Source organism: Ranitomeya variabilis, chromosome 1 (assembly GCF_051348905.1).
Source record: "Ranitomeya variabilis isolate aRanVar5 chromosome 1, aRanVar5.hap1, whole genome shotgun sequence".
Classification (NCBI taxonomy): Eukaryota; Metazoa; Chordata; class Amphibia; order Anura; family Dendrobatidae; genus Ranitomeya; species Ranitomeya variabilis.
The window spans coordinates 912,190,466-912,217,489 of record NC_135232.1 but is presented as its reverse complement, the minus strand read 5'-3'; the positions used below and the strand labels follow the sequence as shown (position 1 = coordinate 912,217,489).

The window sequence follows — 27,024 nt, the reverse complement described above, 5'->3', positions numbered from 1 at the left end:
GAACACATGCACACCGCAGAACTGTCATCGACAGAGCATCCAGAGTTTCTGGAAATGTCTTTCCTGCGGCAATCTTTTGCTACGTCTCCACAGTGGATGTCGGTTGTAGGCCTTGGTGCGGCCCAAGTGGCAAACCATTTCTGATCATCTCTTCTCGGCCAAATGGCTCAAGATCAAGCGTAGTGTCTGTTCTTATTAGTTTAATATCTGATACGTCCCCTATTTGGGGACCATACATTAAATGGATTTTTGGAACAGGGAGCTGGAAATGGAGCTTGCTTTGTCACACGGAACCTTCACGGGGATGAAGGGTGTGGTTATGCAGATTCAAAATGCGTTGCGCACAGCTTGAACACATGCACACCGCAGAACTGTCATCGACAGAGCATCCAGAGTTTCTGGAAATGTCTTCCCTGCGGCAATCTTTTGCTACGTCTCCACAGTGGGTGTCGGTTGTAGGCCTTGGTGCGGCCCAAGTGGCAAACCATTTCTGATCATCTCTTCTCGGCCAAATGGCTCAAGATCAAGTGTAGTGTCTGTTCTTATTAGTTTAATATCTGATACGTCCCCTATTTGGGGACCATATATTAAATGGATTTTTGGAACAGGGAGCTGGAAATGGAGCTTGCTTTGTCGCACGGAACCTTCACGGGGATGGAGGGTGTGGTTATGCAGATTCAAAACGCGTTGCGCACAGCTTGAACACATGCACACCGCAGAACTGTCATCGATAGAGCATCCAGAGTTTCTGGAAATGTCTTCCCTGTGGCAATCTTTTGCTACGTCTCACAGTGGATGTCGGTTGTAGGCCTTGGTGTGGCCCAAGTGGCAAACCATTTCTGATCATCTCTTCTCGGCCAAATGGCTCAAGATCAAGCGTAGTGTCTGTTCTTATTAGTTTAATATCTGATACGTCCCCTATTTGGGGACCATATATTAAATGGATTTTTGGAACAGGGAGCTGGAAATGGAGCTTGCTTTGTCACACGGAACCTTCACGGGGATGGAGGGTGTGGTTATGCAGATTCAAAACGCGTTGCGCACAGCTTGAACACATGCACACCGCAGAACTGTCATCGACAGAGCATCCAGAGTTTCTGGAAATGTCTTCCCTGCGGCAATCTTTTGCTACGTCTCCACAGTTGGTGTCGGTTGTAGGCCTTGGTGCGGCCCAAGTGGCAAACCATTTCTGATCATCTCTTCTCGGCCAAATGGCTCAAGATCAAGCGTAGTGTCTGTTCTTATTAGTTTAATATCTGATACGTCCCCTATTTGGGGACCATATATTAAATGGATTTTTGGAACAGGGAGCTGGAAATGGAGCTTGCTTTGTCACACGGAACCTTCACGGGGATGGAGGGTGTGGTTATGCAGATTCAAAACGCGTTGCGCACAGCTTGAACACATGCACACCGCAGAACTGTCATCGACAGAGCATCCAGAGTTTCTGGAAATGTCTTCCCTGCGGCAATCTTTTGCTACGTCTCCACAGTGGGTGTCGGTTGTAGGCCTTGGTGCGGCCCAAGTGGCAAACCATTTCTGATCATCTCTTCTCGGCCAAATGGCTCAAGATCAAGCGTAGTGTCTGTTCTTATTAGTTTAATATCTGATACGTCCCCTATTTGGAGACCATATATTAAATGGATTTTTGGAACAGGGAGCTGGAAATGGAGCTTGCTCTGTCACATGGAACCTTCACGGGGATGGAGGGTGTGGTTATGCAGATTCAAAACGCGTTGCGCACAGCTTGAACACATGCACACCGCAGAACTGTCATCGACAGAGCATCCAGAGTTTCTGGAAATGTCTTCCCTGCGGCTATCTTTTGCTACGTCTCCACAGTAAGTGTCGGTTGCAGGCCTTGGTGCGGCCCAAGTGGCAAACCATTTCTGATCATCTCTTCTCGGCCAAATGGCTCAAGATCAAGCGTAGTGTCTGTTCTTATTAGTTTAATAGCTGATACGTCCCCTATTTGGGGACCATATATTAAATGGATTTTTGGAACAGGGAGCTGGAAATGGAGCTTGCTTTGTCGCACGGAACCTTCACGGGGGTGGAGGGTGTGGTTATGCAGATTCAAAACGCGTTGCGCACAGCTTGAACACATGCACACCGCAGAACTGTCATCGACAGATCATCCAGAGTTTCTGGAAATGTCTTCCCTGCGGCAATATTTTGCTACGTCTCCACAGTGGGTGTCGGTTGTAGGCCTTGGTGCGGCCCAAGTGGCAAACCATTTCTGATCATCTCTTCTCGGCCAAATGGCTCAAGATCAAGCGTAGTGTCTGTTCTTATTAGTTTAATATCTGATACATCCCCTATTTGGGGACCATATATTAAATGGATTTTTGGAACAGGGAGCTGGAAATGGAGCTTGCTTTGTCACACGGAACCTTCACGGGGATGGAGGGTGTGGTTATGCAGATTCAAAACGCGTTGCGCACAGCTTGAACACAGGCACACCGCAGAACTATGATTGACAGATCATCCAGAGTTTCTGGAAATGTCTTCCCTGCGGCAATCTTTTGCTACGTCTCCACAGTGGGTGTCGGTTGTAGGCCTTGGTGTGGCCCAAGTGGCAAACCATTTCTGATCATCTCTTTTTGGCCAAATGGCTCAAGATCAAGCGTAGTGTCTGTTCTTATTAGTTTAATATCTGATACGTCCCCTATTTGGGGACAATATATTAAATGGATTTTTGGAACAGGGAGCTGGAAATGGAGCTTGCTTTGTCGCACGGAACCTTCACGGGGGTGGAGGGTGTGGTTATGCAGATTCAAAACGCGTTGCGCACAGCTTGAACACATGCACACCGCAGAACTGTCATCGACAGATCATCCAGAGTTTCTGGAAATGTCTTCCCAGCGGCAATCTTTTGCTACGTCTCCACAGTGGGTGTCGGTTGTAGGCCTTGGTGCGGCCCAAGTGGCAAACCATTTCTGATCATCTCTTCTCGGCCAAATGGCTCAAGATCAAGCGTAGTGTCTGTTCTTATTAGTTTAATATCTGATACATCCCCTATTTGGGGACCATATATTAAATGGATTTTTGGAACAGGGAGCTGGAAATGGAGCTTGCTTTGTCACACGGAACCTTCACGGGGATGGAGGGTGTGGTTATGCAGATTCAAAACGCGTTGCGCACAGCTTGAACACATGCACACCGCAGAACTATGATTGACAGATCATGCAGAGTTTCTGGAAATGTCTTCCCTGCGGCAATCTTTTGCTACGTCTCCACAGTGGGTGTCGGTTGTAGGCCTTGGTGCGGCCCAAGTGGCAAACCATTTCTGATCATCTCTTCTTGGCCAAATGGCTCAAGATCAAGCGTAGTGTCTGTTCTTATTAGTTTAATATCTGATACGTCCCCTATTTGGGGACAATATATTAAATGGATTTTTGGAACAGGGAGCTGGAAATGGAGCTTGCTTTGTCACACGGAACCTTCACGGGGATGGAGGGTGTGGTTATGCAGATTCAAAACGCGTTGCGCACAGCTTGAACACATGCACACCACAGAACTGTCGTCGACAGAGCATCCAGAGTTTCTGGAAATGTCTTCCCTGCGGCAATCTTTTGCTACGTCTCCACAGTGGGTGTCGGTTGTAGGCCTTGGTGCGGCCCAAGTGGCAAACCATTTTTGATCATCTCTTCTCGGCCAAATGGCTCAAGATGAAGCGTAGTGTCTGTTCTTATTAGTTTAATATCTGATACGTCCCCTATTTGGGGACCATATATTAAATGGATTTTTGGAACAGGGAGCTGGAAATGGAGCTTGCTTTGTCACACGGAACCTTCACGGGGATGGAGGGTGTGGTTATGCAGATTCAAAACGCGTTGCGCACAGCTTGAACACATGCACACCGCAGAACTGTCATCGACAGAGCATCCAGAGTTTCTGGAAATGTCTTCCCTGCGGCAATCTTTTGCTACGTCTCCGCAGTGGATGTCGGTTGTAGGCCTTGGTGCGGCCCAAGTGGCAAACCATTTCTGATCATCTCTTCTCGGCCAAATGGCTCAAGATCAAGCGTAGTGTCTGTTCTTATTAGTTTAATATCTGATACGTCCCCTATTTGGGGACCATACATTAAATGGATTTTTGGAACAGGGAGCTGGAAATGGAGCTTGCTTTGTCACACGGAACCTTCACGGGGATGAAGGGTGTGGTTATGCAGATTCAAAACGCGTTGCGCACAGCTTGAACACATGCACACCGCAGAACTGTCATCGACAGAGCATCCAGAGTTTCTGGAAATGTCTTCCCTGCGGCAATCTTTTGCTACGTCTCCACAGTGGGTGTCGGTTGTAGGCCTTGGTGCGGCCCAAGTGGCAAACCATTTCTGATCATCTCTTCTCGGCCAAATGGCTCAAGATCAAGTGTAGTGTCTGTTCTTATTAGTTTAATATCTGATACGTCCCCTATTTGGGGACCATATATTAAATGGATTTTTGGAACAGGGAGCTGGAAATGGAGCTTGCTTTGTCGCACGGAACCTTCACGGGGATGGAGGGTGTGGTTATGCAGATTCAAAACGCGTTGCGCACAGCTTGAACACATGCACACCGCAGAACTGTCATCGATAGAGCATCCAGAGTTTCTGGAAATGTCTTCCCTGCGGCAATCTTTTGCTACGTCTCACAGTGGATGTCGGTTGTAGGCCTTGGTGTGGCCCAAGTGGCAAACCATTTCTGATCATCTCTTCTCGGCCAAATGGCTCAAAATCAAGCGTAGTGTCTGTTCTTATTAGTTTAATATCTGATACGTCCCCTATTTGGGGACCATATATTAAATAAATTTTTGGAACAGGGAGCTGGAAATGGAGCTTGCTTTGTCACACGGAACCTTCACGGGGATGGAGGGTGTGGTTATGCAGATTCAAAACGCGTTGCGCACAGCTTGAACACATGCACACCGCAGAACTGTCATCGACAGAGCATCCAGAGTTTCTGGAAATGTCTTCCCTGCGGCAATCTTTTGCTACGTCTCCACAGTTGGTGTCTGTTGTAGGCCTTGGTGCGGCCCAAGTGGCAAACCATTTCTGATCATCTCTTCTCGGCCAAATGGCTCAAGATCAAGCGTAGTGTCTGTTCTAATTAGTTTAATATCTGATACGTCCCCTATTTGGGGACCATATATTACATGGATTTTTGGAACAGGGAGCTGGAAATGGAGCTTGCTTTGTCACACGGAACCTTCACGGGGATGGAGGGTGTGGTTATGCAGATTCAAAATGCGTTGCGCACAGCTTGAACACATGCACACCGCAGAACTGTCATCGACAGAGCATCCAGAGTTTCTGGAAATGTCTTCCCTGCGGCAATCTTTTGCTACGTCTCCACAGTGGGTGTCGGTTGTAGGCCTTGGTGCGGCCCAAGTGGCAAACCATTTCTGATCATCTCTTCTCGGCCAAATGGCTCAAGATCAAGCATAGTGTCTGTTCTTATTAGTTTAATATCTGATACGTCCCCTATTTGGGGACCATATATTAAATGGATTTTTGGAACAGGGAGCTGGAAATGGAGCTTGCTCTGTCACTCGGAACCTTCACGGGGATGGAGGGTGTGGTTATGCAGATTCAAAACGCGTTGCGCACAGCTTGAACACATGCACACCGCAGAACTGTCGTCGACAGAGCATCCAGAGTTTCTGGAAATGTCTTCCCTGCGGCAATCTTTTGCTACGTCTCCACAGTGGGTGTCGGTTGTAGGCCTTGGTGCGGCCCAAGTGGCAAACCATTTCTGATCATCTCTTCTCGGCCAAATGGCTCAAGATCAAGCGTAGTGTCTGTTCTTATTAGTTTAATATCTGATACGTCCCCTATTTGGGGACCATATATTAAATGGATTTTTGGACCAGGGAGCTGGAAATGGAGCTTGCTCTGTCACACGGAACCTTCACGGGGATGGAGGGTGTGGTTATGCAGATTCAAAACGCGTTGCGCACAGCTTGAACACATGCACACCGCAGAACTGTCATCGACAGAGCATCCAGAGTTTCTGGAAATGTCTTCCCTGTGGCTATCTTTTGCTACGTCTCCACAGTAAGTGTCGGTTGCAGGCCTTGGTGCGGCCCAAGTGGCAAACCATTTCTGATCATCTCTTCTCGGCCAAATGGCTCAAGATCAAGCGTAGTGTCTGTTCTTATTAGTTTAATAGCTGATACGTCCCCTATTTGGGGACCATATATTAAATGGATTTTTGGAACAGGGAGCTGGAAATGGAGCTTGCTTTGTCGCACGGAACCTTCACGGGGGTGGAGGGTGTGGTTATGCAGATTCAAAACGCGTTGCTCACAGCTTGAACACATGCACACCGCAGAACTGTCATCGACAGATCATCCAGAGTTTCTGGAAATGTCTTCCCTGCGGCAATCTTTTGCTACGTCTCCACAGTGGGTGTCGGTTGTAGGCCTTGGTGCGGCCCAAGTGGCAAACCATTTCTGATCATCTCTTCTCGGCCAAATGGCTCAAGATCAAGCGTAGTGTCTGTTCTTATTAGTTTAATATCTGATACATCCCCTATTTGGGGACCATATATTAAATGGATTTTTGGAACAGGGAGCTGGAAATGGAGCTTGCTTTGTCACACGGAACCTTCACGGGGATGGAGGGTGTGGTTATGCAGATTCAAAACGCGTTGCGCACAGCTTGAACACATGCACACCGCAGAACTATGATTGACAGATCATCCAGAGTTTCTGGAAATGTCTTCCCTGCGGCAATCTTTTGCTACGTCTCCACAGTGGGTGTCGGTTGTAGGCCTTGGTGTGGCCCAAGTGGCAAACCATTTCTGATCATCTCTTTTTGGCCAAATGGCTCAAGATCAAGCGTAGTGTCTGTTCTTATTAGTTTAATATCTGATACGTCCCCTATTTGGGGACAATATATTAAATGGATTTTTGGAACAGGGAGCTGGAAATGGAGCTTGCTTTGTCGCACGGAACCTTCACGGGGGTGGAGGGTGTGGTTATGCAGATTCAAAACGCGTTGCGCACAGCTTGAACACATGCACACCGCAGAACTGTCATCGACAGATCATCCAGAGTTTCTGGAAATGTCTTCCCAGCGGCAATCTTTTGCTACGTCTCCACAGTGGGTGTCGGTTGTAGGCCTTGGTGCGGCCCAAGTGGCAAACCATTTCTGATCATCTCTTCTCGGCCAAATGGCTCAAGATCAAGCGTAGTGTCTGTTCTTATTAGTTTAATATCTGATACATCCCCTATTTGGGGACCATATATTAAATGGATTTTTGGAACAGGGAGCTGGAAATGGAGCTTGCTTTGTCACACGGAACCTTCACGGGGATGGAGGGTGTGGTTATGCAGATTCAAAACGCGTTGCGCACAGCTTGAACACATGCACACCGCAGAACTATGATTGACAGATCATCCAGAGTTTCTGGAAATGTCTTCCCTGCGGCAATCTTTTGCTACGTCTCCACAGTGGGTGTCGGTTGTAGGCCTTGGTGCGGCCCAAGTGGCAAACCATTTCTGATCATCTCTTCTTGGCCAAATGGCTCAAGATCAAGCGTAGTGTCTGTTCTTATTAGTTTAATATCTGATACGTCCCCTATTTGGGGACAATATATTAAATGGATTTTTGGAACAGGGAGCTGGAAATGGAGCTTGCTTTGTCACACGGAACCTTCACGGGGATGGAGGGTGTGGTTATGCAGATTCAAAACGCGTTGCGCACAGCTTGAACACATGCACACCGCAGAACTGTCGTCGACAGAGCATCCAGAGTTTCTGGAAATGTCTTCCCTGCGGCAATCTTTTGCTACGTCTCCACAGTGGGTGTCGGTTGTAGGCCTTGGTGCGGCCCAAGTGGCAAACCATTTTTGATCATCTCTTCTCGGCCAAATGGCTCAAGATGAAGCGTAGTGTCTGTTCTTATTAGTTTAATATCTGATACGTCCCCTATTTGGGGACCATATATTAAATGGATTTTTGGAACAGGGAGCTGGAAATGGAGCTTGCTTTGTCACACGGAACCTTCACGGGGATGGAGGGTGTGGTTATGCAGATTCAAAACGCGTTGCGCACAGCTTGAACACATGCACACCGCAGAACTGTCATCGACAGAGCATCCAGAGTTTCTGGAAATGTCTTCCCTGCGGCAATCTTTTGTTACGTCTCCGCAGTGGATGTCGGTTGTAGGCCTTGGTGCGGCCCAAGTGGCAAACCATTTCTGATCATCTCTTCTCGGCCAAATGGCTCAAGATCAAGCGTAGTGTCTGTTCTTATTAGTTTAATATCTGATACGTCCCCTATTTGGGGACCATACATTAAATGGATTTTTGGAACAGGGAGCTGGAAATGGAGCTTGCTTTGTCACACGGAACCTTCACGGGGATGAAGGGTGTGGTTATGCAGATTCAAAACGCGTTGCGCACAGCTTGAACACATGCACACCGCAGAACTGTCATCGACAGAGCATCCAGAGTTTCTGGAAATGTCTTCCCTGCGGCAATCTTTTGCTACGTCTCCACAGTGGGTGTCGGTTGTAGGCCTTGGTGCGGCCCAAGTGGCAAACCATTTCTGATCATCTCTTCTCGGCCAAATGGCTCAAGATCAAGTGTAGTGTCTGTTCTTATTAGTTTAATATCTGATACGTCCCCTATTTGGGGACCATATATTAAATGGATTTTTGGAACAGGGAGCTGGAAATGGAGCTTGCTTTGTCGCACGGAACCTTCACGGGGATGGAGGGTGTGGTTATGCAGATTCAAAACGCGTTGCGCACAGCTTGAACACATGCACACCGCAGAACTGTCATCGATAGAGCATCCAGAGTTTCTGGAAATGTCTTCCCTGCGGCAATCTTTTGCTACGTCTCACAGTGGATGTCGGTTGTAGGCCTTGGTGTGGCCCAAGTGGCAAACCATTTCTGATCATCTCTTCTCGGCCAAATGGCTCAAAATCAAGCGTAGTGTCTGTTCTTATTAGTTTAATATCTGATACGTCCCCTATTTGGGGACCATATATTAAATAAATTTTTGGAACAGGGAGCTGGAAATGGAGCTTGCTTTGTCACACGGAACCTTCACGGGGATGGAGGGTGTGGTTATGCAGATTCAAAACGCGTTGCGCACAGCTTGAACACATGCACACCGCAGAACTGTCATCGACAGAGCATCCAGAGTTTCTGGAAATGTCTTCCCTGCGGCAATCTTTTGCTACGTCTCCACAGTTGGTGTCGGTTGTAGGCCTTGGTGCGGCCCAAGTGGCAAACCATTTCTGATCATCTCTTCTCGGCCAAATGGCTCAAGATCAAGCGTAGTGTCTGTTCTAATTAGTTTAATATCTGATACGTCCCCTATTTGGGGACCATATATTAAATGGATTTTTGGAACAGGGAGCTGGAAATGGAGCTTGCTTTGTCACACGGAACCTTCACGGGGATGGAGGGTGTGGTTATGCAGATTCAAAATGCGTTGCGCACAGCTTGAACACATGCACACCGCAGAACTGTCATCGACAGAGCATCCAGAGTTTCTGGAAATGTCTTCCCTGCGGCAATCTTTTGCTACGTCTCCACAGTGGGTGTCGGTTGTAGGCCTTGGTGCGGCCCAAGTGGCAAACCATTTCTGATCATCTCTTCTCGGCCAAATGGCTCAAGATCAAGCATAGTGTCTGTTCTTATTAGTTTAATATCTGATACGTCCCCTATTTGGGGACCATATATTAAATGGATTTTTGGAACAGGGAGCTGGAAATGGAGCTTGCTCTGTCACTCGGAACCTTCACGGGGATGGAGGGTGTGGTTATGCAGATTCAAAACGCGTTGCGCACAGCTTGAACACATGCACACCGCAGAACTGTCGTCGACAGAGCATCCAGAGTTTCTGGAAATGTCTTCCCTGCGGCAATCTTTTGCTACGTCTCCACAGTGGGTGTCGGTTGTAGGCCTTGGTGCGGCCCAAGTGGCAAACCATTTCTGATCATCTCTTCTCGGCCAAATGGCTCAAGATCAAGCGTAGTGTCTGTTCTTATTAGTTTAATATCTGATACGTCCCCTATTTGGGGACCATATATTAAATGGATTTTTGGACCAGGGAGCTGGAAATGGAGCTTGCTCTGTCACACGGAACCTTCACGGGGATGGAGGGTGTGGTTATGCAGATTCAAAACGCGTTGCGCACAGCTTGAACACATGCACACCGCAGAACTGTCATCGACAGAGCATCCAGAGTTTCTGGAAATGTCTTCCCTGTGGCTATCTTTTGCTACGTCTCCACAGTAAGTGTCGGTTGCAGGCCTTGGTGCGGCCCAAGTGGCAAACCATTTCTGATCATCTCTTCTCGGCCAAATGGCTCAAGATCAAGCGTAGTGTCTGTTCTTATTAGTTTAATAGCTGATACGTCCCCTATTTGGGGACCATATATTAAATGGATTTTTGGAACAGGGAGCTGGAAATGGAGCTTGCTTTGTCGCACGGAACCTTCACGGGGGTGGAGGGTGTGGTTATGCAGATTCAAAACGCGTTGCTCACAGCTTGAACACATGCACACCGCAGAACTGTCATCGACAGATCATCCAGAGTTTCTGGAAATGTCTTCCCTGCGGCAATCTTTTGCTACGTCTCCACAGTGGGTGTCGGTTGTAGGCCTTGGTGCGGCCCAAGTGGCAAACCATTTCTGATCATCTCTTCTCGGCCAAATGGCTCAAGATCAAGCGTAGTGTCTGTTCTTATTAGTTTAATATCTGATACATCCCCTATTTGGGGACCATATATTAAATGGATTTTTGGAACAGGGAGCTGGAAATGGAGCTTGCTTTGTCACACGGAACCTTCACGGGGATGGAGGGTGTGGTTATGCAGATTCAAAACGCGTTGCGCACAGCTTGAACACATGCACACCGCAGAACTATCATTGACAGATCATCCAGAGTTTCTGGAAATGTCTTCCCTGCGGCAATCTTTTGCTACATCTCCACAGTGGGTGTCGGTTGTAGGCCTTGGTGCGGCCCAAGTGGCAAACCATTTCTGATCATCTCTTCCTGGCCAAATGGCTCAAGATCAAGTGTAGTGTCTGTTCTTATTAGGTTAATATCTGATACGTCCCCTATTTGGGGACAATATATTAAATGGATTTTTGGAACAGGGAGCTGGAAATGGAGCTTGCTTTGTCACACGGAACCTTCACGGGGATGGAGGGTGTGGTTATGCAGATTCAAAACGCGTTGCGCACAGCTTGAACACATGCACACCGCAGAACTGTCATCGACAGAGCATCCAGAGTTTCTGGAAATGTCTTCCCTGTGGCAATCTTTTGCTACGTCTCCACAGTGGGTGTCGGTTGTAGGCCTTGGTGCGGCCCAAGTGGCAAACCATTTTTGATCATCTCTTCTCGGCCAAATGGCTCAAGATGAAGCGTAGTGTCTGTTCTTATTAGTTTAATATCTGATACGTCCCTTATTTGGGGACCATATATTAAATGGATTTTTGGAACAGGGAGCTGGAAATGGAGCTTGCTTTGTCACACGGAACCTTCACGGGGATGGAGGGTGTGGTTATGCAGATTCAAAACGCATTGTGCACAGCTTGAACACATGCACACCGCAGAACTGTCATCGATAGAGCATCCAGAGTTTCTGGAAATGTCTTTCCTGCGGCAATCTTTTGCTACGTCTCCACAGTGGGTGTCGGTTGTAGGCCTTGGTGCGGCCCAAGTGGCAAACCATTTCTGATCATCTCTTCTCGGCCAAATGGCTCAAGATCAAGCGTAGTGTCTGTTCTTATTAGTTTAATATCTGATACGTCCCCTATTTGGGGACCATATATTAAATGGATTTTTGGAACTGTGAGCTGGAAATGGAGCTTGCTTTGTCACACGGAACCTTCACGGGGATGGAGGGTGTGGTTATGCAGATTCAAAACGCGTTGCGCACAGCTTGAACACATGCACACCGCAGAACTGTCATCGACAGAGCATCCAGAGTTTCTGGAAATGTCTTCCCTGCGGCAATCTTTTGCTACGTCTCCACAGTGGATGTCGGTTGTAGGCCTTGGTGCGGCCCAAGTGGCAAACCATTTCTGATCATTTCTTCTCGGCCAAATGGCTCAAGATCAAGCGTAGTGTCTGTTCTTATTAGTTTAATATCTGATACGTCCCCTATTTGGGGACCATACATTAAATGGATTTTTGGAACAGGGAGCTGGAAATGGAGCTTGCTTTGTCACACGGAACCTTCACGGGGATGAAGGTTGTGGTTATGCAGATTCAAAACGCGTTGCGCACAGCTTGAACACATGCACACCGCAGAACTGTCATCGACAGAGCATCCAGAGTTTCTGGAAATGTCTTCCCTGCGGCAATCTTTTGCTACGTCTCCACAGTGGGTGTCGGTTGTAGGCCTTGGTGCGGCCCAAGTGGCAAACCATTTCTGATCATCTCTTCTCGGCCAAATGGCTCAAGATCAAGTGTAGTGTCTGTTCTTATTAGTTTAATATCTGATACGTCCCCTATTTGGGGACCATATATTAAATGGATTTTTGGAACAGGGAGCTGGAAATGGAGCTTGCTTTGTCGCACGGAACCTTCACGGGGATGGAGGGTGTGGTTATGCAGATTCAAAACGCGTTGCGCACAGCTTGAACACATGCACACCGCAGAACTGTCATCGATAGAGCATCCAGAGTTTCTGGAAATGTCTTCCCTGCGGCAATCTTTTGCTACGTCTCACAGTGGATGTCGGTTGTAGGCCTTGGTGCGGCCCAAGTGGCAAACCATTTCTGATCATCTCTTCTCGGCCAAATGGCTCAAGATCAAGCGTAGTGTCTGTTCTTATTAGTTTAATATCTGATACGTCCCCTATTTGGGGACCATATATTAAATGGATTTTTGGAACAGGGAGCTGGAAATGGAGCTTGCTTTATCAAACGGAACCTTCACGGGGATGGAGGGTGTGGTTATGCAGATTCAAAACGCGTTGCGCACAGCTTGAACACATGCACACCGCAGAACTGTCATCGACAGAGCATCCAGAGTTTCTGGAAATGTCTTCCCTGCGGCAATCTTTTGCTACGTCTCCACAGTTGGTGTCGGTTGTAGGCCTTGGTGCGGCCCAAGTGGCAAACCATTTCTGATCATCTCTTCTCGGCCAAATGGCTCAAGATCAAGCGTAGTGTCTGTTCTTATTAGTTTAATATCTGATACGTCCCCTATTTGGGGACCATATATTAAATGGATTTTTGGAACAGGGAGCTGGAAATGGAGCTTGCTTTGTCACACGGAACCTTCACGGGGATGGAGGGTGTGGTTATGCAGATTCAAAATGCGTTGCGCACAGCTTGAACACATGCACACCGCAGAACTGTCATCGACAGAGCATCCAGAGTTTCTGGAAATGTCTTCCCTGCGGCAATCTTTTGCTACGTCTCCACAGTGGGTGTCGGTTGTAGGCCTTGGTGCGGCCCAAGTGGCAAACCATTTCTGATCATCTCTTCTCGGCCAAATGGCTCAAGATCAAGCGTAGTGTCTGTTCTTATTAGTTTAATATCTGATACGTCCCCTATTTGGGGACCATACATTAAATGGATTTTTGGAACAGGGAGCTGGAAATGGAGCTTGCTTTGTCACACGGAACCTTCACGGGGATGAAGGGTGTGGTTATGCAGATTCAAAACGCGTTGCGCACAGCTTGAACACATGCACACCGCAGAACTGTCATCGACAGAGCATCCAGAGTTTCTGGAAATGTCTTCCCTGCGGCAATCTTTTGCTACGTCTCCACAGTGGGTGTCGGTTGTAGGCCTTGGTGCGGCCCAAGTGGCAAACCATTTCTGATCATCTCTTCTCGGCCAAATGGCTCAAGATCAAGTGTAGTGTCTGTTCTTATTAGTTTAATATCTGATACGTCCCCTATTTGGGGACCATATATTAAATGGATTTTTGGAACAGGGAGCTGGAAATGGAGCTTGCTTTGTCGCACAGAACCTTCACGGGGATGGAGGGTGTGGTTATGCAGATTCAAAACGCGTTGCGCACAGCTTGAACACATGCACACCGCAGAACTGTCATCGATAGAGCATCCAGAGTTTCTGGAAATGTCTTCCCTGCGGCAATCTTTTGCTACGTCTCACAGTGGATGTCGGTTGTAGGCCTTGGTGCGGCCCAAGTGGCAAACCATTTCTGATCATCTCTTCTCGGCCAAATGGCTCAAGATCAAGCGTAGTGTCTGTTCTTATTAGTTTAATATCTGATACAACCCCTATTTGGGGACCATATATTAAATGGATTTTTGGAACAGGGAGCTGGAAATGGAGCTTGCTTTGTCACACGGAACCTTCACGGGGATGGAGGGTGTGGTTATGCAGATTCAAAATGCGTTGCACACAGTTTGAACACATGCACACCGCAGAACTGTCATCGACAGAGCATCCAGAGTTTCTGGAAATGTCTTCCCTGCGGCAATCTTTTGCTACGTCTCCACAGTGGGTGTCGGTTGTAGGCCTTGGTGCGGCCCAAGTGGCAAACCATTTCTGATCATCTCTTCTCGGCCAAATGGCTCAAGATCAAGCGTAGTGTCTGTTCTTATTAGTTTAATATCTGATACGTCCCCTATTTGGGGACCATATATTAAATGGATTTTTGGAACAGGGAGCTGGAAATGGAGCTTGCTTTGTCACACGGAACCTTCACGGGGATGGAGGGTGTGGTTATGCAGATTCAAAACGCGTTGCGCACAGCTTGAACACATGCACACCGCAGAACTGTCGTCGACAAAGCATCCAGAGTTTCTGGAAATGTCTTCCCTGCGGCAATCTTTTGCTACGTCTCCACAGTGGGTGTCGGTTGTAGGCCTTGGTGCGGCCCAAGTGGCAAACCATTTCTGATCATCTCTTCTCGGCCAAATGGCTCAAGATCAAGCGTAGTGTCTGTTCTTATTAGTTTAATATCTGATACGTCCCCTATTTGGGGACCATACATTAAATGGATTTTTGGAACAGGGAGCTGGAAATGGAGCTTGCTTTGTCACACGGAACCTTCACGGGGATGAAGGGTGTGGTTATGCAGATTCAAAACGCGTTGCGCACAGCTTGAACACATGCACACCGCAGAACTGTCATCGACAGAGCATCCAGAGTTTCTGGAAATGTCTTCCCTGCGGCAATCTTTTGCTACGTCTCCACAGTGGGTGTCGGTTGTAGGCCTTGGTGCGGCCCAAGTGGCAAACCATTTCTGATCATCTCTTCTCGGCCAAATGGCTCAAGATCAAGTGTAGTGTCTGTTCTTATTAGTTTAATATCTGATACGTCCCCTATTTGGGGACCATATATTAAATGGATTTTTGGAACAGGGAGCTGGAAATGGAGCTTGCTTTGTCGCACAGAACCTTCACGGGGATGGAGGGTGTGGTTATGCAGATTCAAAACGCGTTGCGCACAGCTTGAACACATGCACACCGCAGAACTGTCATCGATAGAGCATCCAGAGTTTCTGGAAATGTCTTCCCTGCGGCAATCTTTTGCTACGTCTCACAGTGGATGTCGGTTGTAGGCCTTGGTGCGGCCCAAGTGGCAAACCATTTCTGATCATCTCTTCTCGGCCAAATGGCTCAAGATCAAGCGTAGTGTCTGTTCTTATTAGTTTAATATCTGATACGTCTCCTATTTGGGGACCATATATTAAATGGATTTTTGGAACAGGGAGCTGGAAATGGAGCTTGCTTTGTCACACGGAACCTTCACGGGGATGGAGGGTGTGGTTATGCAGATTCAAAATGCGTTGCACACAGTTTGAACACATGCACACCGCAGAACTGTCATCGACAGAGCATCCAGAGTTTCTGGAAATGTCTTCCCTGCGGCAATCTTTTGCTACGTCTCCACAGTGGGTGTCGGTTGTAGGCCTTGGTGCGGCCCAAGTGGCAAACCATTTCTGATCATCTCTTCTCGGCCAAATGGCTCAAGATCAAGCGTAGTGTCTGTTCTTATTAGTTTAATATCTGATACGTCCCCTATTTGGGGACCATATATTAAATGGATTTTTGGAACAGGGAGCTGGAAATGGAGCTTGCTTTGTCACACGGAACCTTCACGGGGATGGAGGCTGTGGTTATGCAGATTCAAAACGCGTTGCGCACAGCTTGAACACATGCACACCGCAGAACTGTCGTCGACAAAGCATCCAGAGTTTCTGGAAATGTCTTCCCTGCGGCAATCTTTTGCTACGTCTCCACAGTGGGTGTCGGTTGTAGGCCTTGGTGCGGCCCAAGTGGCAAACCATTTCTGATCATCTCTTCTCGGCCAAATGGCTCAAGATCAAGCGTAGTGTCTGTTCTTATTAGTTTAATATCTGTTACGTCCCCTATTTGGGGACCATATATTAAATGGATTTTTGGAACAGGGAGCTGGAAATGGAGCTTGCTTTGTCACACGGAACCTTCACGGGGATGGAGGGTGTGGTTATGCAGATTCAAAACGCGTTGTGCACAGCTTGAACACATGCACACCGCAGAACTGTCATCGACAGAGCATCCAGAGTTTCTGGAAATGTCTTCCCTGCGGCAATCTTTTGCTACATCTTAACAGTGGGTGTCGGTTGTAGGCCTTGGTGCGGCCCAAGTGGCAAACCATTTCTGATCATCTCTTCTCGGCCAAATGGATCAAGATCAAGCGTAGTGTCTGTTATTAGTTTATTATCTGATACGTCCCCTAATTGGGGACCATATATTACATGGATTTTTGGAACAGGGAGCTGGAAATGGAGCTTGCTTTGTCACACGGAACCTTCACGGGGATGGAGGGTGTGGTTATGCAGATTCAAAACGCGTTGCGCACAGCTTGAACACATGCACACCGCAGAACTGTCATCGACAGAGCATCCAGAGTTTCTGGAAATGTCTTCCCTGCGGCAATCTTTTGCTACGTCTCCACAGTGGGTGTCGGTTGTAGGCCTTGGTGCGGCCCAAGTGGCAAACCATTTCTGATCATCTCTTCTCGGCCAAATGGCTCAAGATCAAGCGTAGTGTCTGTTCTTATTAGTTTAATATCTGATACGTCCCCTATTTGGGGACCATATATTAAATGGATTTTTGGAACAGGGAGCTGGAAATGGAGCTTGCTTTGTCACACGGAACCTTCACGGGGATGGAGGGTGTGGTTATGCAGATTCAAAACGCGTTGCGCACAGCTTGAACACATGCACACCGCAGAACTGTCATCGACAGAGCATCCAGAGTTTCTGGAAATGTCTTCCCTGCGGCAATCTTTTGCTACGTCTCCACAGTGGGTGTCGGTTGTAGGCCTTGGTGCGGCCCAAGTGGCAAATCATTTCTGATCATCTCTTCTCGGCCAAATGGCTCAAGATCAAGCGTAGTGTCTGTTCTTATTAGTTTAATATCTGATACGTCCCCTATTTGGGGACCATATATTAAATGGATTTTTGGAACAGGGAGCTGGAAATGGAGCTTGCTTTGTCCCACGGAACCATCACGGGGGTGGAGGGTGTGGTTATGCAGATTCAAAACGCGTTGCGCACAGCTTGAACACATGCACACCGCAGAACTGTCATCGACAGATCATCCAGAGTTTCTGGAAATGTCTTCCCTGCGGCAATCTTTTGCTACGTCTCCACAGTGGGTGTCGGTTGTAGGCCTTGGTGCGGCCCAAGTGGCAAACCATTTCTGATCATCTCTTCTCGGCCAAATGGCTCAAGATCAAGCGTAGTGTCTGTTCTTATTAGTTTAATATCTGATACATCCCCTATTTGGGGACCATATATTAAATGGATTTTTGGAACAGGGAGCTGGAAATGGAGCTTGCTTTGTCACACGGAACCTTCACGGGGATGGAGGGTGTGGTTATGCAGATTCAAAACGCGTTGCGCACAGCTTGAACACATGCACACCGCAGAACTATGATTGACAGATCATCCAGAGTTTCTGGAAATGTCTTCCCTGCGGCAATCTTTTGCTACGTCTCCACAGTGGATGTCGGTTGTAGGCCTTGGTGCGGCCCAAGTGGCAAACCATTTCTGATCATCTCTTCTCGGCCAAATGGCTCAAGATCAAGCATAGAGTCTGTTCTTATTAGTTTAATATCTGATACGTCCCCTATTTGGGGACCATACATTAAATGGATTTTTGGAACAGGGAGCTGGAAATGGAGCTTGCTTTGTCACACGGAACCTTCACGGGGATGAAGGGTGTGGTTATGCAGATTCAAAACGCGTTGCGCACAGCTTGAACACATGCACACCGCAGAACTGTCATCGACAGAGCATCCAGAGTTTCTGGAAATGTCTTCCCTGCGGCAATCTTTTGCTACGTCTCCACAGTGGGTGTCGGTTGTAGGCCTTGGTGCGGCCCAAGTGGCAAACCATTTCTGATCATCTCTTCTCGGCCAAATGGCTCAAGATCAAGTGTAGTGTCTGTTCTTATTAGTTTAATATCTGATACGTCCCCTATTTGGGGACCATATATTAAATGGATTTTTGGAACAGGGAGCTGGAAATGGAGCTTGCTTTGTCGCACGGAACCTTCACGGGGATGGAGGGTGTGGTTATGCAGATTCAAAACGCGTTGCGCACAGCTTGAACACATGCACACCGCAGAACTGTCATCGATAGAGCATCCAGAGTTTCTGGAAATGTCTTCCCTGTGGCAATCTTTTGCTACGTCTCACAGTGGATGTCGGTTGTAGGCCTTGGTGTGGCCCAAGTGGCAAACCATTTCTGATCATCTCTTCTCGGCCAAATGGCTCAAGATCAAGCGTAGTGTCTGTTCTTATTAGTTTAATATCTGATACGTCCCCTATTTGGGGACCATATATTAAATGGATTTTTGGAACAGGGAGCTGGAAATGGAGCTTGCTTTGTCACACGGAACCTTCACGGGGATGGAGGGTGTGGTTATGCAGATTCAAAACGCGTTGCGCACAGCTTGAACACATGCACACCGCAGAACTGTCATCGACAGAGCATCCAGAGTTTCTGGAAATGTCTTCCCTGCGGCAATCTTTTGCTACGTCTCCACAGTTGGTGTCGGTTGTAGGCCTTGGTGCGGCCCAAGTGGCAAACCATTTCTGATCATCTCTTCTCGGCCAAATGGCTCAAGATCAAGCGTAGTGTCTGTTCTTATTAGTTTAATATCTGATACGTCCCCTATTTGGGGACCATATATTAAATGGATTTTTGGAACAGGGAGCTGGAAATGGAGCTTGCTTTGTCACACGGAACCTTCACGGGGATGGAGGGTGTGGTTATGCAGATTCAAAATGCGTTGCGCACAGCTTGAACACATGCACACCGCAGAACTGTCATCGACAGAGCATCCAGAGTTTCTGGAAATGTCTTCCCTGCGGCAATCTTTTGCTACGTCTCCACAGTGGGTGTCGGTTGTAGGCCTTGGTGCGGCCCAAGTGGCAAACCATTTCTGATCATCTCTTCTCGGCCAAATTGCTCAAGATCAAGCGTAGTGTCTGTTCTTATTAGTTTAATATCTGATACGTCCCCTATTTGGGGACCATATATTAAATGGATTTTTGGAACAGGGAGCTGGAAATGGAGCTTGCTCTGTCACTCGGAACCTTCACGGGGATGGAGGGTGTGGTTATGCAGATTCAAAACGCGTTGCGCACAGCTTGAACACATGCACACCGCAGAACTGTCATCGACAGAGCATCCAGAGTTTCTGGAAATGTCTTCCCTTCCGCAATCTTTTGCTACGTCTGCACAGTGGGTGTCGGTTGTAGGCCTTGGTGCGGCCCAAGTGGCAAACCATTTCTGATCATCTCTTCTCGGCCAAATGGCTCAAGATCAAGCGTAGTGTCTGTTCTTATTAGTTTAATATCTGATACGTCCCCTATTTGGGGACCATATATTAAATGGATTTTTGGAACAGGGAGCTGGAAATGGAGCTTGCTCTGTCACATGGAACCTTCACGGGGATGGAGGGTGTGGTTATGCAGATTCAAAACGCGTTGCGCACAGCTTGAACACATGCACACCGCAGAACTGTCATCGACAGAGCATCCAGAGTTTCTGGAAATGTCTTCCCTGCGGCTATCTTTTGCTACGTCTCCACAGTAAGTGTCGGTTGCAGGCCTTGGTGCGGCCCAAGTGGCAAACCATTTCTGATCATCTCTTCTCGGCCAAATGGCTCAAGATCAAGCGTAGTGTCTGTTCTTATTAGTTTAATAGCTGATACGTCCCCTATTTGGGGACCATATATTAAATGGATTTTTGGAACAGGGAGCTGGAAATGGAGCTTGCTTTGTCGCACGGAACCTTCACGGGGGTGGAGGGTGTGGTTATGCAGATTCAAAACGCGTTGCGCACAGCTTGAACACATGCACACCGCAGAACTGTCATCGACAGATCATCCAGAGTTTCTGGAAATGTCTTCCCTGCGGCAATATTTTGCTACGTCTCCACAGTGGGTGTCGGTTGTAGGCCTTGGTGCGGCCCAAGTGGCAAACCATTTCTGATCATCTCTTCTTGGCCAAATGGCTCAAGATCAAGCGTAGTGTCTGTTCTTATTAGTTTAATATCTGATACATCCCCTATTTGGGGACCATATATTAAATGGATTTTTGGAACAGGGAGCTGGAAATGGAGCTTGCTTTGTCACACGGAACCTTCACGGGGATGGAGGGTGTGGTTATGCAGATTCAAAACGCGTTGCGCACAGCTTGAACACATGCACACCGCAGAACTATGATTGACAGATCATCCAGAGTTTCTGGAAATGTCTTCCCTGCGGCAATCTTTTGCTACGTCTCCACAGTGGGTGTCGGTTGTAGGCCTTGGTGCGGCCCAAGTGGCAAACCATTTCTGATCATCTCTTCTTGGCCAAATGGCTCAAGATCAAGCGTAGTGTCTGTTCTTATTAGTTTAATATCTGATACGTCCCCTATTTGGGGACAATATATTAAATGGATTTTTGGAACAGGGAGCTGGAAATGGAGCTTGCTTTGTCGCACGGAACCTTCACGGGGGTGGAGGGTGTGGTTATGCAGATTCAAAACGCGTTGCGCACAGCTTGAACACATGCACACCGCAGAACTATGATTGACAGATCATCCAGAGTTTCTGGAAATGTCTTCCCTGCGGCAATCTTTTGCTACGTCTCCACAGTGGGTGTCGGTTGTATTCCTTGGTGCGGCCCAAGTGGCAAACCATTTCTGATCATCTCTTCTTGGCCAAATGGCTCAAGATCAAGCGTAGTGTCTGTTCTTATTAGTTTAATATCTGATACGTCCCCTATTTGGGGACAATATATTAAATGGATTTTTGGAACAGGGAGCTGGAAATGGAGCTTGCTTTGTCACACGGAACCTTCACGGGGATGGAGGGTGTGGTTATGCAGATTCAAAACGCGTTGCGCACAGCTTGAACACATGCACACCGCAGAACTGTCGTCGACAGAGCATCCAGAGTTTCTGGAAATGTCTTCCCTGCGGCAATCTTTTGCTACGTCTCCACAGTGGGTGTCGGTTGTAGGCCTTGGTGCGGCCCAAGTGGCAAACCATTTTTGATCATCTCTTCTCGGCCAAATGGCTCAAGATGAAGCGTAGTGTCTGTTCTTATTAGTTTAATATCTGATACGTCCCCTATTTGGGGACCATATATTAAATGGATTTTTGGAACAGGGAGCTGGAAATGGAGCTTGCTTTGTCACACGGAACCTTCACGGGGATGGAGGGTGTGGTTATGCAGATTCAAAACGCATTGTGCACAGCTTGAACACATGCACACCGCAGAACTGTCATCGATAGAGCATCCAGAGTTTCTGGAAATGTCTTTCCTGCGGCAATCTTTTGCTATGTCTCCACAGTGGGTGTCGGTTGTAGGCCTTGGTGCGGCCCAAGTGGCAAACCATTTCTGATCATCTCTTCTCGGCCAAATGGCTCAAGATCAAGCGTAGTGTCTGTTCTTATTAGTTTAATATCTGATACGTCCCCTATTTGGGGACCATATATTAAATGGATTTTTGGAACTGGGAGCTGGAAATGGAGCTTGCTTTGTCACACGGAACCTTCACGGGGATGGAGGGTGTGGTTATGCAGATTCAAAACGCGTTGCGCACAGCTTGAACACATGCACACCGCAGAACTGTCATCGACAGAGCATCCAGAGTTTCTGGAAATGTCTTCCCTGCGGCAATCTTTTGCTACGTCTCCACAGTGGATGTCGGTTGTAGGCCTTGGTGCGGCCCAAGTGGCAAACCATTTCTGATCATCTCTTCTCGGCCAAATGGCTCAAGATCAAGCGTAGTGTCTGTTCTTATTAGTTTAATATCTGATACGTCCCCTATTTGGGGACCATACATTAAATGGATTTTTGGAACAGGGAGCTGGAAATGGAGCTTGCTTTGTCACACGGAACCTTCACGGGGATGAAGGGTGTGGTTATGCAGATTCAAAACGCGTTGCGCACAGCTTGAACACATGCACACCGCAGAACTGTCATCGACAGAGCATCCAGAGTTTCTGGAAATGTCTTCCCTGCGGCAATCTTTTGCTACGTCTCCACAGTGGGTGTCGGTTGTAGGCCTTGGTGCGGCCCAAGTGGCAAACCATTTCTGATCATCTCTTCTCGGCCAAATGGCTCAAGATCAAGTGTAGTGTCTGTTCTTATTAGTTTAATATCTGATACGTCCCCTATTTGGGGACCATATATTAAATGGATTTTTGGAACAGGGAGCTGGAAATGGAGCTTGCTTTGTCGCACGGAACCTTCACGGGGATGGAGGGTGTAGTTATGCAGATTCAAAACGCGTTGCGCACAGCTTGAACACATGCACACCGCAGAACTGTCATCGATAGAGCATCCAGAGTTTCTGGAAATGTCTTCCCTGCGGCAATCTTTTGCTACGTCTCACAGTGGATGTCGGTTGTAGGCCTTGGTGTGGCCCAAGTGGCAAACCATTTCTGATCATCTCTTCTCGGCCAAATGGCTCAAAATCAAGCGTAGTGTCTGTTCTTATTAGTTTAATATCTGATACGTCCCCTATTTGGGGACCATATATTAAATAAATTTTTGGAACAGGGAGCTGGAAATGGAGCTTGCTTTGTCACACGGAACCTTCACGGGGATGGAGGGTGTGGTTATGCAGATTCAAAACGCGTTGCGCACAGCTTGAACACATGCACACCGCAGAACTGTCATCGACAGAGCATCCAGAGTTTCTGGAAATGTCTTCCCTGCGGCAATCTTTTGCTACGTCTCCACAGTTGGTGTCGGTTGTAGGCCTTGGTGCGGCCCAAGTGGCAAACCATTTCTGATCATCTCTTCTCGGCCAAATGGCTCAAGATCAAGCGTAGTGTCTGTTCTAATTAGTTTAATATCTGATACGTCCCCTATTTGGGGACCATATATTAAATGGATTTTTGGAACAGGGAGCTGGAAATGGAGCTTGCTTTGTCACACGGAACCTTCACGGGGATGGAGGGTGTGGTTATGCAGATTCAAAATGCGTTGCGCACAGCTTGAACACATGCACACCGCAGAACTGTCATCGACAGAGCATCCAGAGTTTCTGGAAATGTCTTCCCTGCGGCAATCTTTTGCTACGTCTCCACAGTGGGTGTCGGTTGTAGGCCTTGGTGCGGCCCAAGTGGCAAACCATTTCTGATCATCTCTTCTCGGCCAAATGGCTCAAGATCAAGCGTAGTGTCTGTTCTTATTAGTTTAATATCTGATACGTCCCCTATTTGGGGACCATATATTAAATGGATTTTTGGAACAGGGAGCTGGAAATGGAGCTTGCTCTGTCACTCGGAACCTTCACGGGGATGGAGGGTGTGGTTATGCAGATTCAAAACACGTTGCACACAGCTTGAACACATGCACACGGCAGAACTGTCGTCGACAGAGCATCCAGAGTTTCTGGAAATGTCTTCCCTGCGGCAATCTTTTGCTACGTCTCCACAGTGGGTGTCGGTTGTAGGCCTTGGTGCGGCCCAAGTGGCAAACCATTTCTGATCATCTCTTCTCGGCCAAATGGCTCAAGATCAAGTGTAGTGTCTGTTCTTATTAGTTTAATATCTGATACGTCCCCTATTTGGGGACCATATATTAAATGGATTTTTGGAACAGGGAGCTGGAAATGGAGCTTGCTTTGTCGCACGGAACCTTCACGGGGATGGAGGGTGTGGTTATGCAGATTCAAAACGCGTTGCGCACAGCTTGAAAACATGCACACCGCAGAACTATCATCGATAGAGCATCCAGAGTTTCTGGAAATGTCTTCCCTGCGGCAATCTTTTGCTACGTCTCCACAGTGGGTGTCGGTTGTAGGCCTTGGTGCGGCCCAAGTGGCAAACCATTTCTGATCATCTCTTCTCGGCCAAATGGCTCAAGATCAAGTGTAGTGTCTGTTCTTATTAGTTTAATATCTGATACGTCCCCTATTTGGGGACCATATATTAAATGGATTTTTGGAACAGGGAGCTGGAAATGGAGCTTGCTTTGTCGCACGGAACCTTCACGGGGATGGAGGGTGTGGTTATGCAGATTCAAAACGCGTTGCGCACAGCTTGAACACATGCACACCGCAGAACTGTCATCGATAGAGCATCCAGAGTTTCTGGAAATGTCTTCCCTGCGGCAATCTTTTGCTACGTCTCACAGTGGATGTCGGTTGTAGGCCTTGGTGTGGCCCAAGTGGCAAACCATTTCTGATCATCTCTTCTCGGTCAAATGGCTCAAAATCAAGCGTAGTGTCTGTTCTTATTAGTTTAATATCTGATACGTCCCCTATTTGGGGACCATATATTAAATAAATTTTTGGAACAGGGAGCTGGAAATGGAGCTTGCTTTGTCACACGGAACCTTCACGGGGATGGTGGGTGTGGTTATGCAGATTCAAAACGCGTTGCGCACAGCTTGAACACATGCACACCGCAGAACTGTCATCGACAGAGCATCCAGAGTTTCTGGAAATGTCTTCCCTGCGGCAATCTTTTGCTACGTCTCCACAGTTGGTGTCGGTTGTAGGCCTTGGTGCGGCCCAAGTGGCAAACCATTTCTGATCATCTCTTCTCGGCCAAATGGCTCAAGATCAAGCGTAGTGTCTGTTCTAATTAGTTTAATATCTGATACGTCCCCTATTTGGGGACCATATATTAAATGGATTTTTGGAACAGGGAGCTGGAAATGGAGCTTGCTTTGTCACACGGAACCTTCACGGGGATGGAGGGTGTGGTTATGCAGATTCAAAATGCGTTGCGCACAGCTTGAACACATGCACACCGCAGAACTGTCATCGACAGAGTGTCCAGAGTTTCTGGAAATGTCTTCCCTGCGGCAATCTTTTGCTATGTCTCCACAGTGGGTGTCGGTTGTAGGCCTTGGTGCGGCCCAAGTGGCAAACCATTTCTGATCATCTCTTCTCGGCCAAATGGCTCAAGATCAAGCGTAGTGTCTGTTCTTATTAGTTTAATATCTGATACGTCCCCTATTTGGGGACCATATATTAAATGGATTTTTGGAACAGGGAGCTGGAAATGGAGCTTGCTCTGTCACTCGGAACCTTCACGGGGATGGAGGGTGTGGTTATGCAGATTCAAAATGCGTTGCGCACAGCTTGAACACATGCACACCGCAGAACTGTCGTCGACAGAGCATCCAGAGTTTCTGGAAATGTCTTCCCTGCGGCAATCTTTTGCTACGTCTCCACAGTGGGTGTCGGTTGTAGGCCTTGGTGCGGCCCAAGTGGCAAACCATTTCTGATCATCTCTTCTCGGCCAAATGGCTCAAGATCAAGCGTAGTGTCTGTTCTTATTAGTTTAATATCTGATACGTCCCCTATTTGGGGACCATATATTAAATGGATTTTTGGACCAGGGAGCTGGAAATGGAGCTTGCTCTGTCACACGGAACCTTCATGGGGATGGAGGGTGTGGTTATGCAGATTCAAAACGCATTGTGCACAGCTTGAACACATGCACACCGCAGAACTGTCATCGATAAAGCATCCAGAGTTTCTGGAAATGTCTTTCCTGCGGCAATCTTTTGCTACGTCTCCACAGTGGGTGTCGGTTGTAGGCCTTGGTGCGGCCCAAGTGGCAAACCATTTCTGATCATCTCTTCTCGGCCAAATGGCTCAAGATCAAGCGTAGTGTCTGTTCTTATTAGTTTAATATCTGATACGTCCCCTATTTGGGGACCATATATTAAATGGATTTTTGGAACTGGGAGCTGGAAATGGAGCTTGCTTTGTCACACGGAACCTTCACGGGGATGGAGGTTGTGGTTATGCAGATTCAAAACGCGTTGCGCACAGCTTGAACACATGCACACCGCAGAACTGTCATCGACAGAGCATCCAGAGTTTCTGGAAATGTCTTCCCTGCGGCAATCTTTTGCTACGTCTCCACAGTGGATGTCGGTTGTAGGCCTTGGTGCGGCCCAAGTGGCAAACCATTTCTGATCATCTCTTCTCGGCCAAATGGCTCAAGATCAAGCGTAGTGTCTGTTCTTATTAGTTTAATATCTGATACGTCCCCTATTTGGGGACCATACATTAAATGGATTTTTGGAACAGGGAGCTGGAAATGGAGCTTGCTTTGTCACACGGAACCTTCACGGGGATGAAGGGTGTGGTTATGCAGATTCAAAACGCGTTGCGCACAGCTTGAACACATGCACACCGCAGAACTGTCATCGACAGAGCATCCAGAGTTTCTGGAAATGTCTTCCCTGCGGCAATCTTTTGCTACGTCTCCACAGTGGGTGTCGGTTGTAGGCCTTGGTGCGGCCCAAGTGGCAAACCATTTCTGATCATCTCTTCTCGGCCAAATGGCTCAAGATCAAGTGTAGTGTCTGTTCTTATTAGTTTAATATCTGATACGTCCCCTATTTGGGGACCATATATTAAATGGATTTTTGGAACAGGGAGCTGGAAATGGAGCTTGCTTTGTCGCACGGAACCTTCACGGGGATGGAGGGTGTAGTTATGCAGATTCAAAACGCGTTGCGCACAGCTTGAACACATGCACACCGCAGAACTGTCATCGATAGAGCATCCAGAGTTTCTGGAAATGTCTTCCCTGCGGCAATCTTTTGCTACGTC

General features: G+C 47.7%; 77 pseudogenes; all 77 read left to right on the top strand.

The window, feature by feature from the left end:
- Positions 1-146: 146 nt before the first annotated feature.
- Positions 147-298, top strand: LOC143796042 (U2 spliceosomal RNA; annotated as a pseudogene).
- Positions 299-496: 198 nt separating this feature from the next.
- Positions 497-670, top strand: LOC143801561 (U2 spliceosomal RNA; annotated as a pseudogene).
- Positions 671-845: 175 nt separating this feature from the next.
- Positions 846-1,019, top strand: LOC143795247 (U2 spliceosomal RNA; annotated as a pseudogene).
- A 176-nt stretch (positions 1,020-1,195) lies between these two features.
- On the top strand, positions 1,196-1,369 carry LOC143795246 (U2 spliceosomal RNA; annotated as a pseudogene).
- Positions 1,370-1,545: 176 nt separating this feature from the next.
- LOC143796557 (U2 spliceosomal RNA) lies at positions 1,546-1,697 on the top strand (annotated as a pseudogene).
- A 198-nt stretch (positions 1,698-1,895) lies between these two features.
- LOC143794388 (U2 spliceosomal RNA) lies at positions 1,896-2,069 on the top strand (annotated as a pseudogene).
- Positions 2,070-2,245: 176 nt separating this feature from the next.
- Positions 2,246-2,419, top strand: LOC143796336 (U2 spliceosomal RNA; annotated as a pseudogene).
- A 176-nt stretch (positions 2,420-2,595) lies between these two features.
- LOC143795766 (U2 spliceosomal RNA) lies at positions 2,596-2,769 on the top strand (annotated as a pseudogene).
- Positions 2,770-2,945: 176 nt separating this feature from the next.
- LOC143796335 (U2 spliceosomal RNA) lies at positions 2,946-3,119 on the top strand (annotated as a pseudogene).
- A 176-nt stretch (positions 3,120-3,295) lies between these two features.
- LOC143794532 (U2 spliceosomal RNA) lies at positions 3,296-3,469 on the top strand (annotated as a pseudogene).
- A 176-nt stretch (positions 3,470-3,645) lies between these two features.
- LOC143796892 (U2 spliceosomal RNA) lies at positions 3,646-3,819 on the top strand (annotated as a pseudogene).
- A 176-nt stretch (positions 3,820-3,995) lies between these two features.
- LOC143796084 (U2 spliceosomal RNA) lies at positions 3,996-4,147 on the top strand (annotated as a pseudogene).
- A 198-nt stretch (positions 4,148-4,345) lies between these two features.
- On the top strand, positions 4,346-4,519 carry LOC143801560 (U2 spliceosomal RNA; annotated as a pseudogene).
- Positions 4,520-4,694: 175 nt separating this feature from the next.
- Positions 4,695-4,868, top strand: LOC143796935 (U2 spliceosomal RNA; annotated as a pseudogene).
- A 176-nt stretch (positions 4,869-5,044) lies between these two features.
- LOC143797035 (U2 spliceosomal RNA) lies at positions 5,045-5,218 on the top strand (annotated as a pseudogene).
- A 176-nt stretch (positions 5,219-5,394) lies between these two features.
- On the top strand, positions 5,395-5,568 carry LOC143794335 (U2 spliceosomal RNA; annotated as a pseudogene).
- Positions 5,569-5,744: 176 nt separating this feature from the next.
- On the top strand, positions 5,745-5,918 carry LOC143794464 (U2 spliceosomal RNA; annotated as a pseudogene).
- Positions 5,919-6,094: 176 nt separating this feature from the next.
- On the top strand, positions 6,095-6,268 carry LOC143794404 (U2 spliceosomal RNA; annotated as a pseudogene).
- Positions 6,269-6,444: 176 nt separating this feature from the next.
- Positions 6,445-6,618, top strand: LOC143796334 (U2 spliceosomal RNA; annotated as a pseudogene).
- Positions 6,619-6,794: 176 nt separating this feature from the next.
- On the top strand, positions 6,795-6,968 carry LOC143795765 (U2 spliceosomal RNA; annotated as a pseudogene).
- A 176-nt stretch (positions 6,969-7,144) lies between these two features.
- LOC143796333 (U2 spliceosomal RNA) lies at positions 7,145-7,318 on the top strand (annotated as a pseudogene).
- A 176-nt stretch (positions 7,319-7,494) lies between these two features.
- On the top strand, positions 7,495-7,668 carry LOC143794531 (U2 spliceosomal RNA; annotated as a pseudogene).
- A 176-nt stretch (positions 7,669-7,844) lies between these two features.
- Positions 7,845-8,018, top strand: LOC143796890 (U2 spliceosomal RNA; annotated as a pseudogene).
- Positions 8,019-8,194: 176 nt separating this feature from the next.
- LOC143796083 (U2 spliceosomal RNA) lies at positions 8,195-8,346 on the top strand (annotated as a pseudogene).
- Positions 8,347-8,544: 198 nt separating this feature from the next.
- LOC143801559 (U2 spliceosomal RNA) lies at positions 8,545-8,718 on the top strand (annotated as a pseudogene).
- Positions 8,719-8,893: 175 nt separating this feature from the next.
- LOC143796934 (U2 spliceosomal RNA) lies at positions 8,894-9,067 on the top strand (annotated as a pseudogene).
- Positions 9,068-9,243: 176 nt separating this feature from the next.
- LOC143796991 (U2 spliceosomal RNA) lies at positions 9,244-9,417 on the top strand (annotated as a pseudogene).
- Positions 9,418-9,593: 176 nt separating this feature from the next.
- On the top strand, positions 9,594-9,767 carry LOC143794334 (U2 spliceosomal RNA; annotated as a pseudogene).
- A 176-nt stretch (positions 9,768-9,943) lies between these two features.
- On the top strand, positions 9,944-10,117 carry LOC143794463 (U2 spliceosomal RNA; annotated as a pseudogene).
- A 176-nt stretch (positions 10,118-10,293) lies between these two features.
- On the top strand, positions 10,294-10,467 carry LOC143794402 (U2 spliceosomal RNA; annotated as a pseudogene).
- A 176-nt stretch (positions 10,468-10,643) lies between these two features.
- Positions 10,644-10,817, top strand: LOC143796332 (U2 spliceosomal RNA; annotated as a pseudogene).
- A 176-nt stretch (positions 10,818-10,993) lies between these two features.
- On the top strand, positions 10,994-11,167 carry LOC143796263 (U2 spliceosomal RNA; annotated as a pseudogene).
- Positions 11,168-11,343: 176 nt separating this feature from the next.
- On the top strand, positions 11,344-11,517 carry LOC143797197 (U2 spliceosomal RNA; annotated as a pseudogene).
- Positions 11,518-11,693: 176 nt separating this feature from the next.
- Positions 11,694-11,867, top strand: LOC143794293 (U2 spliceosomal RNA; annotated as a pseudogene).
- A 176-nt stretch (positions 11,868-12,043) lies between these two features.
- LOC143795883 (U2 spliceosomal RNA) lies at positions 12,044-12,216 on the top strand (annotated as a pseudogene).
- A 177-nt stretch (positions 12,217-12,393) lies between these two features.
- Positions 12,394-12,567, top strand: LOC143801558 (U2 spliceosomal RNA; annotated as a pseudogene).
- Positions 12,568-12,742: 175 nt separating this feature from the next.
- Positions 12,743-12,916, top strand: LOC143795581 (U2 spliceosomal RNA; annotated as a pseudogene).
- A 176-nt stretch (positions 12,917-13,092) lies between these two features.
- On the top strand, positions 13,093-13,266 carry LOC143795245 (U2 spliceosomal RNA; annotated as a pseudogene).
- A 176-nt stretch (positions 13,267-13,442) lies between these two features.
- Positions 13,443-13,594, top strand: LOC143796082 (U2 spliceosomal RNA; annotated as a pseudogene).
- A 198-nt stretch (positions 13,595-13,792) lies between these two features.
- LOC143801395 (U2 spliceosomal RNA) lies at positions 13,793-13,966 on the top strand (annotated as a pseudogene).
- Positions 13,967-14,141: 175 nt separating this feature from the next.
- LOC143797083 (U2 spliceosomal RNA) lies at positions 14,142-14,315 on the top strand (annotated as a pseudogene).
- A 176-nt stretch (positions 14,316-14,491) lies between these two features.
- On the top strand, positions 14,492-14,665 carry LOC143795244 (U2 spliceosomal RNA; annotated as a pseudogene).
- Positions 14,666-14,841: 176 nt separating this feature from the next.
- LOC143796081 (U2 spliceosomal RNA) lies at positions 14,842-14,993 on the top strand (annotated as a pseudogene).
- A 198-nt stretch (positions 14,994-15,191) lies between these two features.
- Positions 15,192-15,365, top strand: LOC143801394 (U2 spliceosomal RNA; annotated as a pseudogene).
- A 175-nt stretch (positions 15,366-15,540) lies between these two features.
- Positions 15,541-15,714, top strand: LOC143796261 (U2 spliceosomal RNA; annotated as a pseudogene).
- A 176-nt stretch (positions 15,715-15,890) lies between these two features.
- LOC143795665 (U2 spliceosomal RNA) lies at positions 15,891-16,042 on the top strand (annotated as a pseudogene).
- Positions 16,043-16,240: 198 nt separating this feature from the next.
- LOC143796731 (U2 spliceosomal RNA) lies at positions 16,241-16,414 on the top strand (annotated as a pseudogene).
- Positions 16,415-16,590: 176 nt separating this feature from the next.
- Positions 16,591-16,761, top strand: LOC143797412 (U2 spliceosomal RNA; annotated as a pseudogene).
- Positions 16,762-16,937: 176 nt separating this feature from the next.
- Positions 16,938-17,111, top strand: LOC143795243 (U2 spliceosomal RNA; annotated as a pseudogene).
- A 176-nt stretch (positions 17,112-17,287) lies between these two features.
- On the top strand, positions 17,288-17,439 carry LOC143794540 (U2 spliceosomal RNA; annotated as a pseudogene).
- Positions 17,440-17,637: 198 nt separating this feature from the next.
- LOC143796331 (U2 spliceosomal RNA) lies at positions 17,638-17,811 on the top strand (annotated as a pseudogene).
- A 176-nt stretch (positions 17,812-17,987) lies between these two features.
- On the top strand, positions 17,988-18,139 carry LOC143797207 (U2 spliceosomal RNA; annotated as a pseudogene).
- A 198-nt stretch (positions 18,140-18,337) lies between these two features.
- On the top strand, positions 18,338-18,511 carry LOC143801557 (U2 spliceosomal RNA; annotated as a pseudogene).
- Positions 18,512-18,686: 175 nt separating this feature from the next.
- LOC143795242 (U2 spliceosomal RNA) lies at positions 18,687-18,860 on the top strand (annotated as a pseudogene).
- A 176-nt stretch (positions 18,861-19,036) lies between these two features.
- On the top strand, positions 19,037-19,210 carry LOC143795241 (U2 spliceosomal RNA; annotated as a pseudogene).
- Positions 19,211-19,386: 176 nt separating this feature from the next.
- On the top strand, positions 19,387-19,560 carry LOC143795688 (U2 spliceosomal RNA; annotated as a pseudogene).
- Positions 19,561-19,736: 176 nt separating this feature from the next.
- On the top strand, positions 19,737-19,888 carry LOC143794486 (U2 spliceosomal RNA; annotated as a pseudogene).
- A 198-nt stretch (positions 19,889-20,086) lies between these two features.
- On the top strand, positions 20,087-20,260 carry LOC143794387 (U2 spliceosomal RNA; annotated as a pseudogene).
- A 176-nt stretch (positions 20,261-20,436) lies between these two features.
- LOC143796478 (U2 spliceosomal RNA) lies at positions 20,437-20,610 on the top strand (annotated as a pseudogene).
- A 176-nt stretch (positions 20,611-20,786) lies between these two features.
- On the top strand, positions 20,787-20,960 carry LOC143794145 (U2 spliceosomal RNA; annotated as a pseudogene).
- Positions 20,961-21,136: 176 nt separating this feature from the next.
- Positions 21,137-21,310, top strand: LOC143794529 (U2 spliceosomal RNA; annotated as a pseudogene).
- Positions 21,311-21,486: 176 nt separating this feature from the next.
- Positions 21,487-21,660, top strand: LOC143796889 (U2 spliceosomal RNA; annotated as a pseudogene).
- A 176-nt stretch (positions 21,661-21,836) lies between these two features.
- On the top strand, positions 21,837-22,010 carry LOC143794837 (U2 spliceosomal RNA; annotated as a pseudogene).
- A 176-nt stretch (positions 22,011-22,186) lies between these two features.
- Positions 22,187-22,338, top strand: LOC143796080 (U2 spliceosomal RNA; annotated as a pseudogene).
- A 198-nt stretch (positions 22,339-22,536) lies between these two features.
- On the top strand, positions 22,537-22,710 carry LOC143801384 (U2 spliceosomal RNA; annotated as a pseudogene).
- A 175-nt stretch (positions 22,711-22,885) lies between these two features.
- On the top strand, positions 22,886-23,059 carry LOC143796933 (U2 spliceosomal RNA; annotated as a pseudogene).
- A 176-nt stretch (positions 23,060-23,235) lies between these two features.
- On the top strand, positions 23,236-23,409 carry LOC143796990 (U2 spliceosomal RNA; annotated as a pseudogene).
- A 176-nt stretch (positions 23,410-23,585) lies between these two features.
- Positions 23,586-23,759, top strand: LOC143801481 (U2 spliceosomal RNA; annotated as a pseudogene).
- A 176-nt stretch (positions 23,760-23,935) lies between these two features.
- LOC143801555 (U2 spliceosomal RNA) lies at positions 23,936-24,109 on the top strand (annotated as a pseudogene).
- Positions 24,110-24,285: 176 nt separating this feature from the next.
- On the top strand, positions 24,286-24,459 carry LOC143801554 (U2 spliceosomal RNA; annotated as a pseudogene).
- A 175-nt stretch (positions 24,460-24,634) lies between these two features.
- Positions 24,635-24,786, top strand: LOC143797305 (U2 spliceosomal RNA; annotated as a pseudogene).
- A 198-nt stretch (positions 24,787-24,984) lies between these two features.
- Positions 24,985-25,158, top strand: LOC143796989 (U2 spliceosomal RNA; annotated as a pseudogene).
- Positions 25,159-25,334: 176 nt separating this feature from the next.
- LOC143801444 (U2 spliceosomal RNA) lies at positions 25,335-25,508 on the top strand (annotated as a pseudogene).
- Positions 25,509-25,684: 176 nt separating this feature from the next.
- On the top strand, positions 25,685-25,858 carry LOC143794348 (U2 spliceosomal RNA; annotated as a pseudogene).
- Positions 25,859-26,034: 176 nt separating this feature from the next.
- On the top strand, positions 26,035-26,207 carry LOC143794859 (U2 spliceosomal RNA; annotated as a pseudogene).
- Positions 26,208-26,384: 177 nt separating this feature from the next.
- Positions 26,385-26,536, top strand: LOC143796078 (U2 spliceosomal RNA; annotated as a pseudogene).
- A 198-nt stretch (positions 26,537-26,734) lies between these two features.
- LOC143801383 (U2 spliceosomal RNA) lies at positions 26,735-26,908 on the top strand (annotated as a pseudogene).
- Positions 26,909-27,024: the final 116 nt, after the last annotated feature.